Below are 18448 nucleotides of genomic sequence, written 5' to 3' on the forward strand. Positions count from 1 at the left end.
CACCACCACCACAACAACAACAACAACAACACATCTAAGACACTTCCTCTGAAAGAAGTTATATGTGCTTTGCTGCAAGTGGCCTCATTTTGCTAAGTCATGGTAATATGTAATGAAAGGAAAGTGCAGAAGACTACAAAACAACCTAATCAAGTGCAATAATGAATATTTCAACAGGCCGACATTTCAAAGTTTTAATTAAAATTACTAGTGCTATTGATATTGTAATGTCTTTGGGTAACACAGAGGCGAGTCATCACAGGCTTCCCAAATGGACTTCATTACACATGCAATTAATTATAGATATTGCTGCTGAAACTACCCTGGGATCTCTGAGATTTAAAGCAAGTGCTCAAGCATTTACCTGTAAGTGTAGAAGGTAGCTCTGCTAGAACCAGCAGCAGATTAACTGTTGTTATACTTAACCCAGATACCGTATCTCTGGGCTGTCGGGGTTTGGGTGCTGGAGCTCCTCGTGCACGGCCTTGGATTGGTTATGCACGAGGTACCAGTTGCGGGGAAAGTGGCCAGCGTTCCGCGTGCTTTTGAGCACGGTCGCCGGCCAAGCCTCACAGTCTGAAGGATGATGAGTAAGCCAATTGAAGACTCTGATGGTGTGTGAGTTCCTAGTTGCCTTCTTTAAAGAAAAGTTGCCTCGTGAAATAAAATATGTACCCTGACTCTGAATAGACGGACCAGTTTACTGAAAATTAAAAATTTTACTTTACTCCCCCCTTTAACCCCAAAGGAAGACAGACACCGGTTGTATCTTTAGTGGCTTCGGCAGAACCCGCGTAGGCTCGTCCCCTAAGCTAAGTTCTCCTAAGCTTAAAGTCCCTGCGCGCCCGATCTTCCGCGAGGCTAACTAAATAAACTAAAACCGAAATATCTTCCGCAATTCTAGCCCTAAGCTAAACCTAAAGAAAACCTAACTAAGGCTGAACCGAATGATCTTCCGCGATCTAACTCTAACTAAAGAAAAACCCATCCAACCCGTCCAGCCCGCTCCTAGTCCCTTAAACTAAACTTGACTTCAACTAAAACCCAACTAAAAGAACATAAGAAGAACGTGCCTAAACCCAAACTGAACGCGCCTAAGCGGGGTGCCTCTGCCTTTTATTAGGGAACAAACGTGACATCATCATTAGTACTTTAACCAATAAAATCACTGTTGCTGCCCTCCAAAAAGGCGGGAAGCAAGTTTAACGCTCATTAACAACTTTGAACATGACCGGATCTACAAAATAAAGGCGGATTAATCTTGTAAGTGAATCACACTATTCATTCATGCTTTCACTTTCACTTTTACGCGCAATTATACCAAAAGTAGACCTCGAAAACTTATAAAATAACCAAATAAATATGAATCCATGGCGGATCCGTGAAACGTATTCCGACATATCATCTTTCTTTTTTTGTTTTAAATTAAATTAATTTTGTTTTAGTTATATAAAAAGAAAGGAAGGTTAGAAATATCACAAGCATTTATCTGACATAAACATTACCATTTGTCTTGATATAGAACTCGACATGAAAGGGCAGAGCATCAACAGTGCCGACAGTGTCCACATCAAAACTGTGATATAAACACCAGCAAAACTATCAACATCCACCCCCTTCATAAGAGGAAATACTTGCACAATAATGTAGCAATAAAGTCATGAAAATAACAAACCACTAGCCGAACATAAAAAGTGATCAATCCGATACACTGTAAACCTTTAAGGCATATATAAATACTTCAATATGTAGTGTAATACAACAAATTACCTTATAAGCATGTATACTTTCGCGTGCAGCGTAAAACAACAAATTACTCCCCAAACACAAAAGAGGACCTGATGCAGGTCCAAAATTAAAAATAACGGATAACGACTGCCCAAACATAAGAGAGGTCCCGATCCGGGACCCAAAATTAAAGTATAACTAGAGCTGGGGCTACATGGCCTACCCAGACCCCTCCCCCATTTTTTTAAATTTTTTATTTGGAAAACTTAAGTAAAATGGATAAGGTAACAGAAAAGGGTTGTGGCTCTGAGGCTACAGAATCGAAGGAACTTTCAGGAAGGCAGATTCTGGACTTACCACAGCGACCACAGGTAACGGGGAACTAGGGTCCGATTCCAGAGAGGGGATTTAAGCCACCTATGTACAAGTGGTTTTTCGCCACAAGAGGGGATTTAAGCTACCTACATAAAGGTGTCCCAGCCAGGATGAGGATTTAAACCATCTACGCAAGGGTTTCCAGCGAAACGAGATGGGAATTAAACCAACTACATAAAGGTCTCCCATGAACAGCAGGAAACAAGGTGAAGGGAAAAGCTGGGAACCTGGTTTACTGCCAAAGGTAGCATATAGAGGGGTATTCTTCAAAGAAAATAGGGGTACCAAAAGGGTAGGACGCCACCAGACTTGACATATATATCTTGAACAAATCCGAGAATGACCAATTCTTTGACCAAAGGAAATATTTCAAATAAGGCATATAAATGTTACCACATTTTTAAACTACAACTTTTGCAAGCACAACGTGGAGATTTAGGATTACTGAAATAAAACATATATGCATGAATATGTCTATGACTAGAACTGCACAAAGATGATGCTTTGACCTTACATAAACATTTCCATATCATCAAAATTGTGACGCTCTAAATGGAAACCATTTCAGAAAAGCTTTGCATATATAAACATCCATATCATTAATTACCAAGCTATATGGAAATCACATGTAATATGCGAGGCGGATATTTCAAGAAGCATACAAAGGTAAATATGCAATTTTTACAAGTACAATATAAAGTACAAGACAGGTTTAGAACTGCAAAATGGTGTTGGAGAGGAGGATGAAGACGATGAATGAGTTGCCGGTCGTCTTCTTCTCCGACTACACACGACCATGTAGAAGAAATAGTCCTGGAACTCAGGAAAAGTTTGTGGAGCTCAGGAAAGTACTGAAACATCGAGTTCTGAAGAAACAACGATACCTGTAGAAGAAAGGAGGTTAAGCAAGCAAATCAAGGTGATCTGCTAGTGAATGCAGGTATGGGAGTAACTGGAACAAATCTAGGCAGCCAGGAACCAAGGGGCTGCCCAGAGGCAAACAAAAGGCCTAGGCAGTAGGAGGGTAAGGCAAACTGCCCAGAACTCAACTGGTGCTATTTGTTGAGCACTTTTGAAGAGTTGCTGCATTTGACAGGAAGTTGAGAAGTTAGCGAATAGCTAACAACCAGAGTTAGACATCACGGCTTGTGATGAAAAGGGAGTATCGAATTTCACGCAAAGTTTGTCCAGCGTGTTTCTTGAGTGAAGAATGGAGTTGAGCACACAGACAGGTGTGGGAAATAGGGGTTCTTTCCGCAGAAGTAGGGACAGTCCTTCGCTGAGAGGATTAAGCAACAAGGGGTTGTCGTTGAAGATGCAGGCTGGCAAGTACCACGCAGGGTTACATGACTTGATCTTCAGGTGATGAGTTCCCTGCGGAAGACAGTACTTCTGAGCACAAGGAGGAACCGCCTGAAGAGCCTGTAGTAGAGTTCTTGGTTGATGCAGGAAAAGATGCTCCAAAAGAATACCTGGGGAGATGCGGAGCATATTTGCAATCAGGTAGAGAGCAACAGAAAGCAGGTGAAAAGGGTTTGCGGTTTTGGTTGGAAACAGGTATGCTGCAAGAAGTGATGGCAGCAATCTGTAGGCACGGTGAGTACCATTCAAAACCAGCCAACAGAATGCCCATGCAAAAGACAGCACGGAACATAGCAAGGAGCGTCCCACGGTTGGCGATTGGATCACTGAGACAAAGGAAAGTTTCAACGGCGTGAGAGCGCTTGAAGATGCTGCTGAACAGAACTTGTAGACAGGAGAATTCACCTTACCAAGCAGTGAAACTTTCCAGGGGGACTTTGCAATAGGCTTTCTGCAAAGGACAGTTTTAATACTATCAAGGGAACGCTCTAAGATCAATGACTGTGGAGCTTTATCCATGAGGTACTGACGGAGAGTAAAGGGTTGCATGCGATCCTGGTGTAGCAGCTCTTTGATTAGGGCCTCTGCTGCAGCGAGCTTTTCTGACGTCAGCGCCCATTGGTCGACCCATACAGGGGGTCCTTCCTTCCATGTGAGTGGAAGAGCATGTACTGGCGCTGATGCAAAGGCCCACATCAAAAATGTGTATGGACAACAGTTCTTGCTTTAGACAATAAGTCTCTACCCCAAAGGGTGATAGGTACATCCATAACAAGTGGACGGAGCTGCACCATGGAGCCTGAGTCCGACTGGAAGGTAATCGGATGCACGCTCTGGTGGGCGGGTTCGAAACCTCCGACTCCGAAGACTTCCTGGGTGACAGTCGTTGCCCACTGGTCAGGCCAATCTTTTCTGGCGATCACTGTAACATCTGCGCCTGTATCAAGAAGACCCTTGATCTTTCGTCCACCCATTTCTAAGACGAGATGAGGGCGTTCTTCTGTAATCTTGATTAGTGCCATTGCTGTCTGAGGAGGTAAAGAGTCCACAGGAGCTGTAGGCGTAGAAGTAAGCAAATAGAGCCTGGCAATTTCCAAACCTTTTGTTAGGACACAAGGAACAGTTGAAAATCCTGGAATCAGCAACTGCGATGAATCTGTGATTCGAACTAGGCCTGCAGTCAATGTGACTGTGGCAGGGAGGCGATCCATCCTAGGCAGGATAAGGCAAATCGAAGTGTCTGGGAATGGACCACGAATGGATGTTGGCAATTGCTGAGCAAACCATGGATTTGAAAAGTAACAGTCCTCTGTTAAGAAGAGTGGTATACCTGGGACAGAAGATTCTTCTTGTTCTTCGTTGGCAGTGTTTGAAGATATCCTTTTGGCTTCGGGTTTTTTGCACTGCTGAAGTTGGCAACTCTGAAGCTGCTTGGCGTTGAGTTGGCAAACTTGAGGTTCTTCCATTGGTAAAAGTTGTTGATGCTGTTGAACCTGCTGGCATTCAGTCAGTTGTGCATCAAACTGGCAGGATGGAACTTCTTCTTTGACACGAGGCAGTAGAAGTTGTTGTTCCTGATAATTGCTTGATTGTGGCGGGCTGAGCTTAAAAGCTGGAGGTGACACAAAGGTGTGGACATTGTTAACTGGAGTGATGTTGAAGCTTCCACAAGAGGGAGCTGGCTCACTCACTTGCATTCTTTGGCCACATGGAAAGTGATCATCAGCTGGGTTGCAACTTGAACACTGCTGTTTCATCAAGGGCAAATGTCCTTCAATGACAGGCTGACCTTGACTCAAAGGTGAGTAAAGCTCAGGTGCTGCGAGGTTGACCTCAGTAGGATGTTTTCTCAACGTTGAAGGCAATTCTGCGATCAGAGACTTGACTGTGATTGCTTGCTGTGAAGCAGGATCAACATCAGCAGGAACTGAAGGGCGGTCAGCAGAAGGTGAACTGAATGCTGTGTTCTCTACTGGAACCCTTTGAATAGGTAAGGCAGATGACGAAACCTCTGGAACCTGAATGCTTGATGAGGTCACATCTTTTCTCTGGACATCTGGAGAGTAGATATCTCTTTGGATCACTCTTTTTTCCTGATGACCTGGATAAGGAGTAGCATTGTTCACCTTTCTGGGACGATTGACCTTCATGATGTTCTTGAACTTGCACCCTATTGTTTTACCGGGGCCGGGGCGCGGCCCGCAGAACCGTTTCCCTGAACTGGAGATGAGGTAGGTGATGTATTTTGTGGATTCAAACGACAATCGTTCGCCCAATGAAATCCTTTCTGACAGATGGGACATCTCTCTGGCGGCTTGGCAGAAGGCCTTGGCGTTGTTGTGCATTGCGACCGGAAATGCCCATCGCCTCCACACCCATAGCACTTCTTGACTGGCGTAGAGCTGTCTTGACGTGGCATCTGTACCGCAGCTGCCAAGAGCTGTGCTTTGTAGGAGTGGGTACCGACATTCTGGCAGACGCGTAGCATCTCAGTCAATGTGGCATCTGGACGAGCTGCAACTGCTGTTAGGGCATTCTTGCAGTCATCATTGGCATTTTCAAAGGCAAGTTGTTTTGTCAGCATGTTTCTGGCATGGCGATCTTCTATCTGGCGTTCCACTGCAACAATCAGGCGATCCACGAAGTCCCCATAAGGTTCTTTTGGACCTTGCCTAACTGCAGCGAATCCTGATACTGAGCTAGCATCTGTGCGATTGGGTAGTCTGCGCCAAGCTTTGACCACAATGTCTGCTATGGTGACAAGTGCAGCATCAGGTATGGCTAGCTGTTGATTGAGATTGGAGTAATGTCCTGATCCTGTGAGCATATCTTCTGTGGCAAGTGGCGTTGCACGTCTGGCTGCTACTTCTTTCCACTCTTGCAGGCACAGAAGAGCATCTGTAGGCGACAGAAAGGTGCGAAGTATCAACTTCCAATCAGATGGCAGAAGTCTACTAGTGGACAGTCCTTCAAGTAAACTTCTAGTATAAGGAGCTTGAAGTCCATTTTCGCGTATGGCTTTTCGCAGTTCACGTAGTGTTTCAAAAGGAATGGCTTGATATCTTGCAGGTTGTCCTCCATTAGCACGAATCACTGGAAAGATGTGCATTGGATCAGCACTAAAGTCTATTTGTCCCAAAGCTGCTTCCAAAGCTTGGGTTCTGCAAATGGGCTGCATTGCTGTTGGATCTGTAGGTGGCATCAGTGAGTTTAATTCTTCTTGATGCTTTCCAAATGATGAGCCACTAGATGGTGCTAAAGAGTCTTTGACATCTGGATGCCTTGAAGATGGCTGACTATGAAGACAAGATGGCTGACTTGAAGTTGGATGAAGACAAGATGGCTGACTTGAAGTTGGAGCATAAGGTTGTTGGCTCTGTACTGCAAGTCCTGGCATCTGGATCATCATTGTTTGGCTTTGCTCTTGTCTTGGAATCTGCATTGGCATTGGAGGTGCTGAAGGGTTGGTAAATTGCTGTTGTGCTGCTTGCATTGAAGCTTGGATTGCTGTTGATTGGAAATCAGCTTGCTGCAAAACTGGAGCTGCTGGCTTGAGCGCGGCCTGCAGGGCAGCAGGGTTTGCTGGCAAAAAGGCTGCTTGCTGCTGCTGCTGCTGGATCGCTGGCAAAAGCGCGGCTTGCGATGGAGGAAGCGGGACCGTTGCTTGGAGCGAGGTCCGCGGCTGCTGCTGACTTGAAATCGCTGGCTGGTAAAAGGCCTGCGATGACTGCTGAGCGACTGGCGGTGGGGCAGTCCGCGGCGGGGCTTGAAAGGCCGACGGCGTCTGCTGCACCGGCACAGGCGGCAATGAATCTGGCAACGACAAATTGGACAAGGGCGAGTGCGTGTACGACAACGGGGCCTGAACTGGCTGCTGCGAGGGGGCCGAAAATGGCACAACCGCAAGCGGCAGCACAGGGGCACTATTAAAAGCAGTATTTCCTAAATTCACTGTTCCATTAAGCAAAACATTTCTTGGAGCGATTTGTTGAAAGCAGTTTCTTACTTTGCTCCATACTAATTGTACAGGAATTCCGATTTTCGGGTTGGCCATAAATTCTAACCCGATCCTTTCCCATGAAGCTAAATCTTTCGTTCCTTCCTTAGGGACCCAGGGACAAATTTCCCCAATGGTTTTAACTAAAAGCTCTACTTCTGATTCAGAGACAGGGTGACCATTTCCTTTCAAAAGGTACAATAAATCTTCACAAAATTTTACTTGAGCAGTTGAGAGTGAGGAGCCCATTTTTTAAACACTTTTCCAAAACTTTTCCTCCCCCACCCGTAGGCTTCTACTAGGGGACACCGGTTCTACCCGTAGGCTTTAACCGAAAAACCTGGCACCCGTAGGCTTTAGCCAGAAAACCTCCGCCCCCACCCGTGGGCTTCTACTAGGGGCTACCGGCCCTACCCGTAGGCTTTGACCGAAAAACCTGGCACCCGTAGGCTTTAGCCAGAAAACCTTTCCCTCCCACCCGTAGGCTTTTTCGGGAGACACCGGCCCTACCCGTAGGCTTTGACCGAAAACCCTGGCACCCGTAGGCTTTTGCCAGACCCTGGCACCCGTAGGCTTTTGCCAGAACCCTTCCCACCCGTAGGCTTTAGGGAAGACCTTACTCTGCCCGTAGGCTTACACTAAACTCCTTGCCGCTCTACCCGGGGACCCCTTGGGGCAAAATACACGCGCGCGACTTCTATTTACACTACTTTGGGCAAGCGGTGGATTCGCGCTACTGCAACGAAATCCTGGATAAACCGGGCCGTTATACCTCACCTCTCAATGTCTGTTTCCGAGCCACTTCCGATATGTTGCCTTCAACCGGAGTCTTCGTGGAAGCGATTTTTGACCACGCTTTGCCTCACACGGGGCACCACTTGTCGGGGTTTGGGTGCTGGAGCTCCTCGTGCACGGCCTTGGATTGGTTATGCACGAGGTACCAGTTGCGGGGAAAGTGGCCAGCGTTCCGCGTGCTTTTGAGCACGGTCGCCGGCCAAGCCTCACAGTCTGAAGGATGATGAGTAAGCCAATTGAAGACTCTGATGGTGTGTGAGTTCCTAGTTGCCTTCTTTAAAGAAAAGTTGCCTCGTGAAATAAAATATGTACCCTGACTCTGAATAGACGGACCAGTTTACTGAAAATTAAAAATTTTACTTTACTCCCCCCTTTAACCCCAAAGGAAGACAGACACCGGTTGTATCTTTAGTGGCTTCGGCAGAACCCGCGTAGGCTCGTCCCCTAAGCTAAGTTCTCCTAAGCTTAAAGTCCCTGCGCGCCCGATCTTCCGCGAGGCTAACTAAATAAACTAAAACCGAAATATCTTCCGCAATTCTAGCCCTAAGCTAAACCTAAAGAAAACCTAACTAAGGCTGAACCGAATGATCTTCCGCGATCTAACTCTAACTAAAGAAAAACCCATCCAACCCGTCCAGCCCGCTCCTAGTCCCTTAAACTAAACTTGACTTCAACTAAAACCCAACTAAAAGAACATAAGAAGAACGTGCCTAAACCCAAACTGAACGCGCCTAAGCGGGGTGCCTCTGCCTTTTATTAGGGAACAAACGTGACATCATCATTAGTACTTTAACCAATAAAATCACTGTTGCTGCCCTCCAAAAAGGCGGGAAGCAAGTTTAACGCTCATTAACAACTTTGAACATGACCGGATCTACAAAATAAAGGCGGATTAATCTTGTAAGTGAATCACACTATTCATTCATGCTTTCACTTTCACTTTTACGCGCAATTATACCAAAAGTAGACCTCGAAAACTTATAAAATAACCAAATAAATATGAATCCATGGCGGATCCGTGAAACGTATTCCGACACTGGGCTAGGTGTCAAAATCTTTTCCACCAGCTCCAGGCTTTACCTATCTACTTCAGCAACATAGTTTCTACTCCTGCACTGCAGCCTCAAATGAAAACACATTTCAAAAACTAAAGCCAAAGTTGCAATGGTTTTAAATATACATCCCATCTAGCAATCAACACACACACTCTCTCCCTCTCCCTCTCTCTCTAAGCAGCTCTGTCAGCTGGAAGGCAAAGGAAAGTTTTAATCAAAATGCATTGCTGTGCCCTCACTTTGACAATGCCTCCTTCCACTGCTCCCAGCCCAGTCTGATGATGCTTCAGGACACACGGTACTGTTCTGACAAATATTTCCTGACTAAGATGATTATTTTTACACTGCCAGACGTACGTGCAGAAGAGAAACAATGGCTTCTCTTAGAAAAAGTGAAGTGTACTTTGGAATTTGCCACTTTCAAAAAGCAGCAGTGTCAAAGAGCAAGCACCAAACCTCAATGCAGATTTTAAAAGCAAGAGTTGATATGGCCCAAAAGGAAATGAAATCATTATTTGGAGACTATCTTTTAATGCACTCCTGCCCTTGCTCCCACAGCTCACCATTAAAAGAAGTTAAAGCTATTGTCAAAGCCTTCTTGCTTATGTACATTGGTGAGCTGCAGCCACTCTGGGATCAAACTTATTTTAGAAAAGATGAGGAGCAAGGTTGCAGCTTTCAAATAACCTTTCCGCCTTCCCCCCCCCCAGGTGAGGTTACATTTCCTACATTCTGATAGCATCCTTCTTCCAGCCTCTTTGTACACTTCTTTTTGCTCAATCTTGCTGCCATATTAATTATATTATGTTATTATATTATATTCGGCAGTTGCTTTCCTCACAAAAGTGACCCAAAGCAACTTAACACAGTAGAAATAAAGAGCCTAAAACATATATATATATATATATATATATATATATATATATATATATATATATATATAATGTGCAAATAAGACCAATTTTACAGATCTCACCACACTAAAAGAGGATACAAATATGTGAAACCCTTTTTTAAAAGGCAAGTATTTGCCTGGCACCTGGCCTCATTGCAGAAGAATCCAGAAGGCAGTCAAAGCTATTGATTCCTCATTCCCCTTACTCATCTTGTTCTACCTCAACATCAAATCTCCTGGACCAGCAGACCATGCCTATCTGACTGCTCCCCTTTTCCCTGCCCATTTCAAGCTGGTCTCGCATATATCAGACATTCCCAGCTGTCGAATATACCCCACAGAGAGAAAACAACTTCTTCATTCACATTGCTCCTTCACTAACTGAGCATGAACTATCGCTATTAATTAAACTGAAGCACCACTGGTGTATTAGTTTGTTTAGTCAAAATACTTACATATTAATTTTCTGCCTGATAACAGGCCCTTAAGGTGGCAGATGATAAGCAAAAATGTGTTTGTGTACACATCAGGTGTGTGTTTTTTTAAAAGAAAATGCTGATGGGAGCTGGGATGAGATGCCCACTTTCTAAGCCTTAGATACTACTGCTGTTGTGGGTGTTCCAACTGATGCTCTTTGTTTTTTTTTTTTATAAGATTTTTATTATTTTCCAATAAAACAAGAGAAAGACATAACATAACATAAACACCAACATTAACACAATAAAAAACACATTACATAAACACAATCGACAAAGAGAACAATTAAAACAAAAACAAAACCAATACATACCTAAACTGGAACACCAATCTATCTCTTACTACTTAACAAAATCTAGTTTCTGATCTTCTAAAGGGACCTCCCCCGCTTTCCCTCCTCTGCCTTCAATACTAATATACTTTGGTAACATCCATTTTTAACATTACAATTCATTATCCAACCTTTTATACTATCATAAAAACTTAACATCTTATAGTATCATGAAATAATTCTTAAATCAATCTTATACTTCTTTTCATTTAAGCTGCTGCTATTAGTCAGTTACATATCTCTTCACTAATTCAAAATTCCCAAAATCGTAACATCAAAATCTTAAAACTTAACATCAAAATCCTAAAATCTTAACACACTATCTTCAGGGTACCATAAATCCATCCTAATTCAATTTTTATCATTTTCACCCTATTCCCCTTCTCACCATTTTTCTGCTCTCTCCCATGCCCCCCCACCATTCATCTTTACATTCCCCTCTGTTGTCCTTGTTCAGTATCATCTTATAGTTTATAAATCTCCTCCTTGGGCGCCTCAAGAGGCACCAGCTCTCCTCTCCCAGCAACTCCATTTCGCAATTTTGATTTCCTTCCACTTGTGTCTTCAAAAATCTTCTCACCTTCATCTCTGGACTCCCACTCCAGAGACTGAATCTTGTAGCTCCAGTCAAAACATCAGCCCTGTGTCTCTCACTACACCAGGGCCGTCCATTTACCTGGGGTTGCTGAATCAATTCGTCCCATTTCTCCAGCACCTCCCCCAGTTCCCTGGAGAAGTCTGCTTCCAAATTATCAAAATTCTCCCAGATCTGGCTGGTCTCTCCTGCTCCACAACAAATTTCTTTGAAATTACGCCCTAACCAGTCCATTTTCCGATTCACAAACTCCAATTGCAGAAGGATTGTTCTTTGTTCCTGGGTAATACCCGGATCTAGAATCAGTTTAAAAGCGAAAGCAAGCATGGTTGGAGAAGACAAAGGGTGTCAAATGTCAGTAATTTTCCATCTTGCGTATTAGTTTTCCAGCGCCATTTTCCCTGAGACAGGGTGCCAAAAATAATTCCAAAAGCCACAGAAGAGATATTTCCAAAATCTTCAATCCCTCAAGTTGGGATTTAATCCATCTTCTCTGTCAAAGTGCTTCGTAGCAACATTGTATCTAGTGATGCAGCTGCAGCCGCTTGAAGCTTAATTACCTCCTCTGCACAACAAAGGAGAGGGACGGGCTTCCTTTTAACATCCCTCCCGGTTGCCAATTATTCAAATGTAAATCCAATTAGTCCCGTACTTACAGCAGCCGGGGTTCTTCTTTTTTCTTTGAAGTTAGCAGGAAAAGCTTGGTGCTCAGGTCTGGCAGAATCGCTGCTTTGATCTCCTGGGGGGGTGCATCCGCCTCTCCAGTCCCGTGTCGGAGCTCCGCTCGCTTGATTTCCCCCCCTTACGAGGGTCAATCAAGAGCAGAGACGGCACGTCTGGGACCCACGAGGCCGCGGTCCACGGGACGCTCTTCCCGTGGCTTTAAGGGGCCCTTGGCGCAGACAAGGAGACCCCTAAAACCCCCCGGGGACTGGAGCTGATTCAGCTCCACTCCGCCATTATCCGGCACCAAACCGGAAGCCCTCCCAACTGATGCTCTTTGGAGAACAGCACACACCCATATACACACCTGGTGTGCACTACCTGGCAACCTTTTGGAAGCAGAACATCTCATAAACTCAACTCAATAGGCTGCAGCTCCTGGATCTTCACTGTGCTATAAAGAAGGTTATTGGGGTGATGATGTCTGCTCCCCAAGCCTTAGATGTTGCTGCTGCTGCTAGGAACATAGAAAGCTGCCTTATACACATCAGACCATTATTGTTTGCACTGAATGACTATCCAGAGTTTCAACAGGAATATTTGTATGCAAAGCATTTGCTATCACCCTTCCCAGTTTGGCTGCTCCAACCACTGCTCTTCCAAAGGTTCTACAGTTAACCAAGAGTATACTAGCTGTTTAACAACAAAAATCTAAATTTAAAAAGTAGTATGACCATAAGTCACTAGGTATGCCTGTTGATAAAACCACATTAATAGCCCTTTCCACTTACAAAAGTATTTTCACTTTGCACTCTCTTATTTATTTTTCCTTGTCTTACATTTTTATCGCACTGTGGAACTCAAGAGAGTGTGCATCTGGTTTTCACCAGAGTCAACTATTGAGACGCTGACCACATCTCAACCTGTTTAGTTTCAACAAGGTGGTGGCCTCGTATTGCCTTCAGACCATAAATGCTTAACTACTATTACAGCTCATACATGCCTTTCAAGCTTAAGACGGTTTATCAGAAGTGGTGCAGACCTTTTTAAAGATTATATGCCCTGTTATTCCAAAACAACTTGGCTATAATTCACTCCTGAATGACTTTTAGCATCAGTAAAGGAAAAGGTAAAGAGGACAGTAAAGACATTAGGAAAGCTAAATCTGCAAGCCCTCCAATTTAATGCTGAAATGAACTTGCTTATTCAGTAAAGATGAAAAAGCTGCATGTTTTTCAGCGTCGAGGAAATAGCTTTCAAGAAATTTATATGAAATAGCTCAGAATGAATGTTGTCAACTCCTCCTTTAAAGTTCCTTTGACAGATAGCAATACATAGGTAGCCAAGTCATTGCTCAATTACATTAACTTCCATAAACTCAGGGGAGCTGTTGAGCAGAGAATTTAGAAGGAGTTCATTACTTACCAGGCACGCTTTAAGGGATATTGTTTATGCTGTACAAGCATTTGAGGTTTAGCTAGACAGATGAGTGGAACAGAACGCGGATGAAGCCTAGAAAAGAAAATCAAGTGATACTCTTACAGAGTGCTTACCATCATCTTCTTTTTTAAAAAAATAACCAGTGGGATTTAATAATAACCACCTTAGAATATTTCCACTGAAATGAGTTTGTGCCACACATCTTTAATCCCAATTAAGGCATTTTTAACAACTACAGTGTTGCAGAAGAGCCATGGGGATTCACTTGAACAAAAGGCTCCATTATTAAAAGGTCAATCTACCCATTATCAGAAACATAGGAAATAGCACTTTCAAAACACTTGAAATGTTTCCATTCCCATTCATAAATTATTTTCTTAAACTACAAAAATCCCATCACAATTACAGTTACCCTATCTAGTCACAGAAGTCAAACAAATTAGTCTGGCCATTCCTTTGAAATATTCTTCTCCACTTGCTTTACCACAGAGCTTTTACGATCTTCCAAAAAATGTTAATGGACAGTATATGAGTGAACTATTTCCAATCCAACCTGTTTGAGGGGTATAGTCCCCTTTCATGTAATTGGGTTTACAAGCAGACTTTGGGGCTTGCAAAGGCATTCTGTTGCAATATATGTACTTTTAAACAAAACAAGATGAACTAGGCTGTCTTGCATGTCTTACCCTTATGCATTTAGCAAAAAATAATTATAGGTTGGGCTATTCTTTTTTGTTTGTTTTTGCCAGGCACTCTGGAGTCATCACACACAAGCCCCCAAAATCAAGCTCTGCTTGAAAGTATCCAAAACATTGGAAGAGTTTCAGCAGATAAAGACCTAGTTTTCACTGAGGAAGCAAGCCTGTGACTGGGCTGTAACACTTCAGCCTCATAGTATTAAATGCTCCTGCATTCATTTAAAAAAAACAACAACCTTTTGAAAACTAGGTGTCAGGATGAAGGATTCCAACCTCACTTTTTCATGGCATGCTAGTTTTCAAGTGCCATGATTTTGATGTTTTTTTGGGGGGCGGGGTTAGTGAGAGCTACAGCCCACACTCAGGTTTACACCTCAGTGAAAAGTAGACCCAAATCAATCTATTTTATTGGCAAACGTCCCCACTGCCAGAAAGCTTACATATGCCAAATTGTGTGGTTGTGTCACAAACATGCTTGGATGTGCCAAACATTTTACTTCTGCCAATATCCGTTCCTGCAACCTGCTGCTGTTGCTTGAGCTAAAAATTCTGGAGAGTTTCAGAAAGATGGATTTCCTAAACAAGAGACTCTCTCACAAACATAGAGCCCTGACTCAACTCATTTCTGCCAGGACTGGCTGACAGTCTAATCCCATTACTTTCAAGGGAGCTGAATTTGTGACAGTCACTCAATAATAATAAAAAATAGAATCAGGGAGCAGAAAACAAGTAATAAAAAGCAGGAGTTTTTGTTTTTCTTAGTGTGTGTGGAGTGTGCTTAAAGTGTAAGTGAATTTACACTGTGTGTAGTAAACGAATAACCTGAACAAGATGAAGGACTGGGTGTAATCGAAATGAGAGGGTAATGGACTGAGCTAGTCGCTATTATATCCTGACTAATTTAACACTTGTGAGAAAGCATGTATTGATCAGTATCTAGATTTATGTTATGCTGGTCATGGTGACGCTATGTGAAACAGCACCTGCATGCACTAAACCAGAGAGTGGCTTGCTTTATAGGGGGCTGCCACCATCTGTATCAAAATGCCATTCTGCATGTGGAGAACTCAGCATTCTTGATAACCTTTACAGTAGCACTCTACCTCCAAGAAGCAGTTGCAGTTCTGTATTACTTTGCCAAGCATGCATAAAAGGATAACAGAATAAATGCTGATGTGAAGTATGGGAAATTTTCCTCATGGACCTCATAGACCCACAATAAGTCTATTTTTCTCTAGACCAGGGGTTAGCAGCCTGAGGCCCATGGGCCGGAAGTGGCCCATGGAGGTTGTTTGACCGGCCCACGAGCCGCCCCCGAACCGAGCTACCTGCTCACGTGCTGCGTTAAACCAGCACGGCACGGCACAGGGACTCGCTTATGCAGCACCAACTAAGAGACCAACTAAGTTTGTTCTTGGTATGACCTTTCATGTGCATGCACACTTCTTCAGATACCTTCAGAAACATGTATGTTCTTTCTCTTCCTGATAATGGAACAGTTTCTCCTGTGTCTAGGCCCCAGAACATTTCTCTTATAACCGATCACTAACTGTTATTTCATTTCTCTCAGAAAAAGGTGTACTACTTTTTTATATTATGGTTTTCGCATAGAAACTTTCATACAAGTCCTATTCATCAGCATTACTTACTTGTAAGACATCTATGCAGTGCTTTTTTCTATTAAAAAAAAAATGTTTAGGGGGTACTCTCATTTTCCTACTCATATTGAAATACTGCCCCTCAATGATGCCAAACCTGGATTCACAAAATGTTTATGTGTATGCGTACCCCTGCATCCCTCCCCCCCCCCCAGAAAAAGAAACACTGCATCTATGTATAGAGCAAGTAGTGAGACCATGCCCCTGTCCATGAGCAAATGTTCACATGTTGGGCTAAAACAAAGCATTGTATCTTCCTTTATGTACTCTTTCATAATACTGCTTTTAACACTATTAAATGACAAAGCATAGATTCTATATACATATACATGCATACACATGCTGTAATATATTTTGAGACTGCTGAATGAGCTGCCAGCAGTGACATAATAAAAGCACTCTAGTAATAAATTAGATTGCCCAGAGATTGTCAAGTGTGTGTGCATGTTATACATACAAGCCCCTTTTGTGCGTCGTATGACTACCATCACTTCTACCTGAATACAAAATCAGTGTTTCAGCTTCACATTTTTGTTTTGGTAGGATCTGAATCAGCTTCAATGTCATCTCTTCTTTGCTTTAGAACTGTTATTATTTTGCAATAAACAGAGCTTAAAAGGCACTTTCCCTGCAAAGGCAAGGATATTGTACCTTGTAATTTGTGACCTTGCATGCATACCCAGTTTTCCTAGTTTTTAAGTTTTCGAAGACCAAACACCTCTCACATAATTGTGTTTCAAGGACTTCATTCTGCCAGAGTTGTCAATAACCAAATCTGTCACTGTCAGGCATGCTAATTCCTATACAAGTCCAGCTATTGTTCTTTCCCACTGCCTCCAGGGACACTGACTTGCTCATAGAAAACATATGCAGAGGTTCAACATGCAGAGGCATCCCCTACTGGCTCATTACTTAGCATCCCCTGCTGATTTTGCCATCCAACAGAGAGAATGATTTGATCCTGGCAAATAAATTTGTCAGGGGTGGACCAGTTCAAATATTATTGTTTGGAAGAAAAACATCTGTGTAATGATGCAGCTATCTGGGCCACCGATACTGAGAAAGCTGATCTAGCAGGGAGAGAGAAAAGGAGAGGGAGGGAAGGAGGGAGGGAGGGAGAGAAAGGACACTGGCACAAGCTTTTAAAATGGCAAACTTATCTAAGCTGTTATATGACCTGACTGCAGCATGGCATTAGGAATGCTATGCTAGTCCCAAGCCTTATAAGACATATGGAGATTTTCATGTTAACAGTTGCAGCAATTACAGAATTTCAGCTCAGGGATATCTTTTGCAGCACTTCATGTGAATCCTGTTCAGGTCACTCGCGGATTATTAACAGAATTAAGGTCCTGGATATTTGTGAAAACCTACACAGAATAATTTCCAATCCAAGCAGATCCCAGGAGAAAGAGTCGTGACATTGCTGTTATGCATATTGTACATTGCCTTGATTTTTTTACATGAGTTGGCAGCATATATATTTTTTATAAAAATAAATCAAATTATAGGGTGCCTTTAAAGTGTTTTTAAGGCTCTAATTTACTTATTTTGTTCCAGAATTGGATGCAGATTGCAGGCATGGCCACCCCTTTTGAGAAGATGAAACCAGCCAAATTTTAGAGAGTTAGGTGCAAGACGTCTTCTGCAAAGGTAGATGTTTGGAGTGAAAGACAGAAATCACATTCCTTTCCCTAGTTATTTGAAAAGGCAAAATGTGCTTCTAGGCAAGAAACCTGCCAAAAAGTTCAGACAAACAGATCCAGGGGCTATAGTGACAAGTGATTTTACCTTTGTTATAAAAACCTTGAAAAGTCACCAGTGGTTTTTTAAATATTATTTCCCTTCTTTAAAGTACACTGCACAAAGAGAGATAGTGCGTAATACTTTTTAATTGTTAGGAAAAAATGATTGTGAAAGAAACTGTTCACCTCAATAGTCTTATGCCTCTTATAGCCAAAACTCAGTGAATGGCAACCCCCATGAAGAACTCTATTCAACATCTCTCCCTGATATCACTGTCATTGGAGTGCCCTGTGAAAAGGCCCTGTCACTAAAAACTAAACCTGCCCATCGAAAGGAAAGATCCCACCCTCCTCTCCACCCATTCACCTCTAAGGCTCTGGGAGTTTTCCCAGTCAACTTGGTTTCATTTCTTGGAAAAGGGGGAAGCTATGCATTTAATGCTTTGGAAAATTGAGGCTAGGGCAACTTGGAAGCTTGTAGAGTCCCTGATCTGCCAACAGATGACGTGTTAATGGGACAATCTGACTCAGGAACATGAGATCATGACCTGTACCCTCCTGCACAGACACAGAGTTGAGACACACTCCTAGTGTATATTTAGGCATACAACTTTAAGCAATCCAGATATACAAT

The 18448-nt window shown here is 43.1% G+C and overlaps 1 long non-coding RNA gene across 1 annotated transcript in view; it reads right to left on the reverse strand.

Annotated features, from left to right (window-relative positions):
- The window catches only part of LOC117045804, a 190382-nt gene that overhangs the window by 102232 nt on the left and 69702 nt on the right, over window positions 1–18448 (reverse strand). Inside the window, exon 2 of the long non-coding RNA XR_004426470.1 lies at window positions 13699–13785. This is a non-coding gene — a long non-coding RNA (uncharacterized LOC117045804). The remainder of the gene's footprint in view (window positions 1–13698; window positions 13786–18448) is intronic.

Source organism: Lacerta agilis, chromosome 4, assembly GCF_009819535.1.
Source record: "Lacerta agilis isolate rLacAgi1 chromosome 4, rLacAgi1.pri, whole genome shotgun sequence".
Taxonomy (NCBI): Eukaryota; Metazoa; Chordata; class Lepidosauria; order Squamata; family Lacertidae; genus Lacerta; species Lacerta agilis.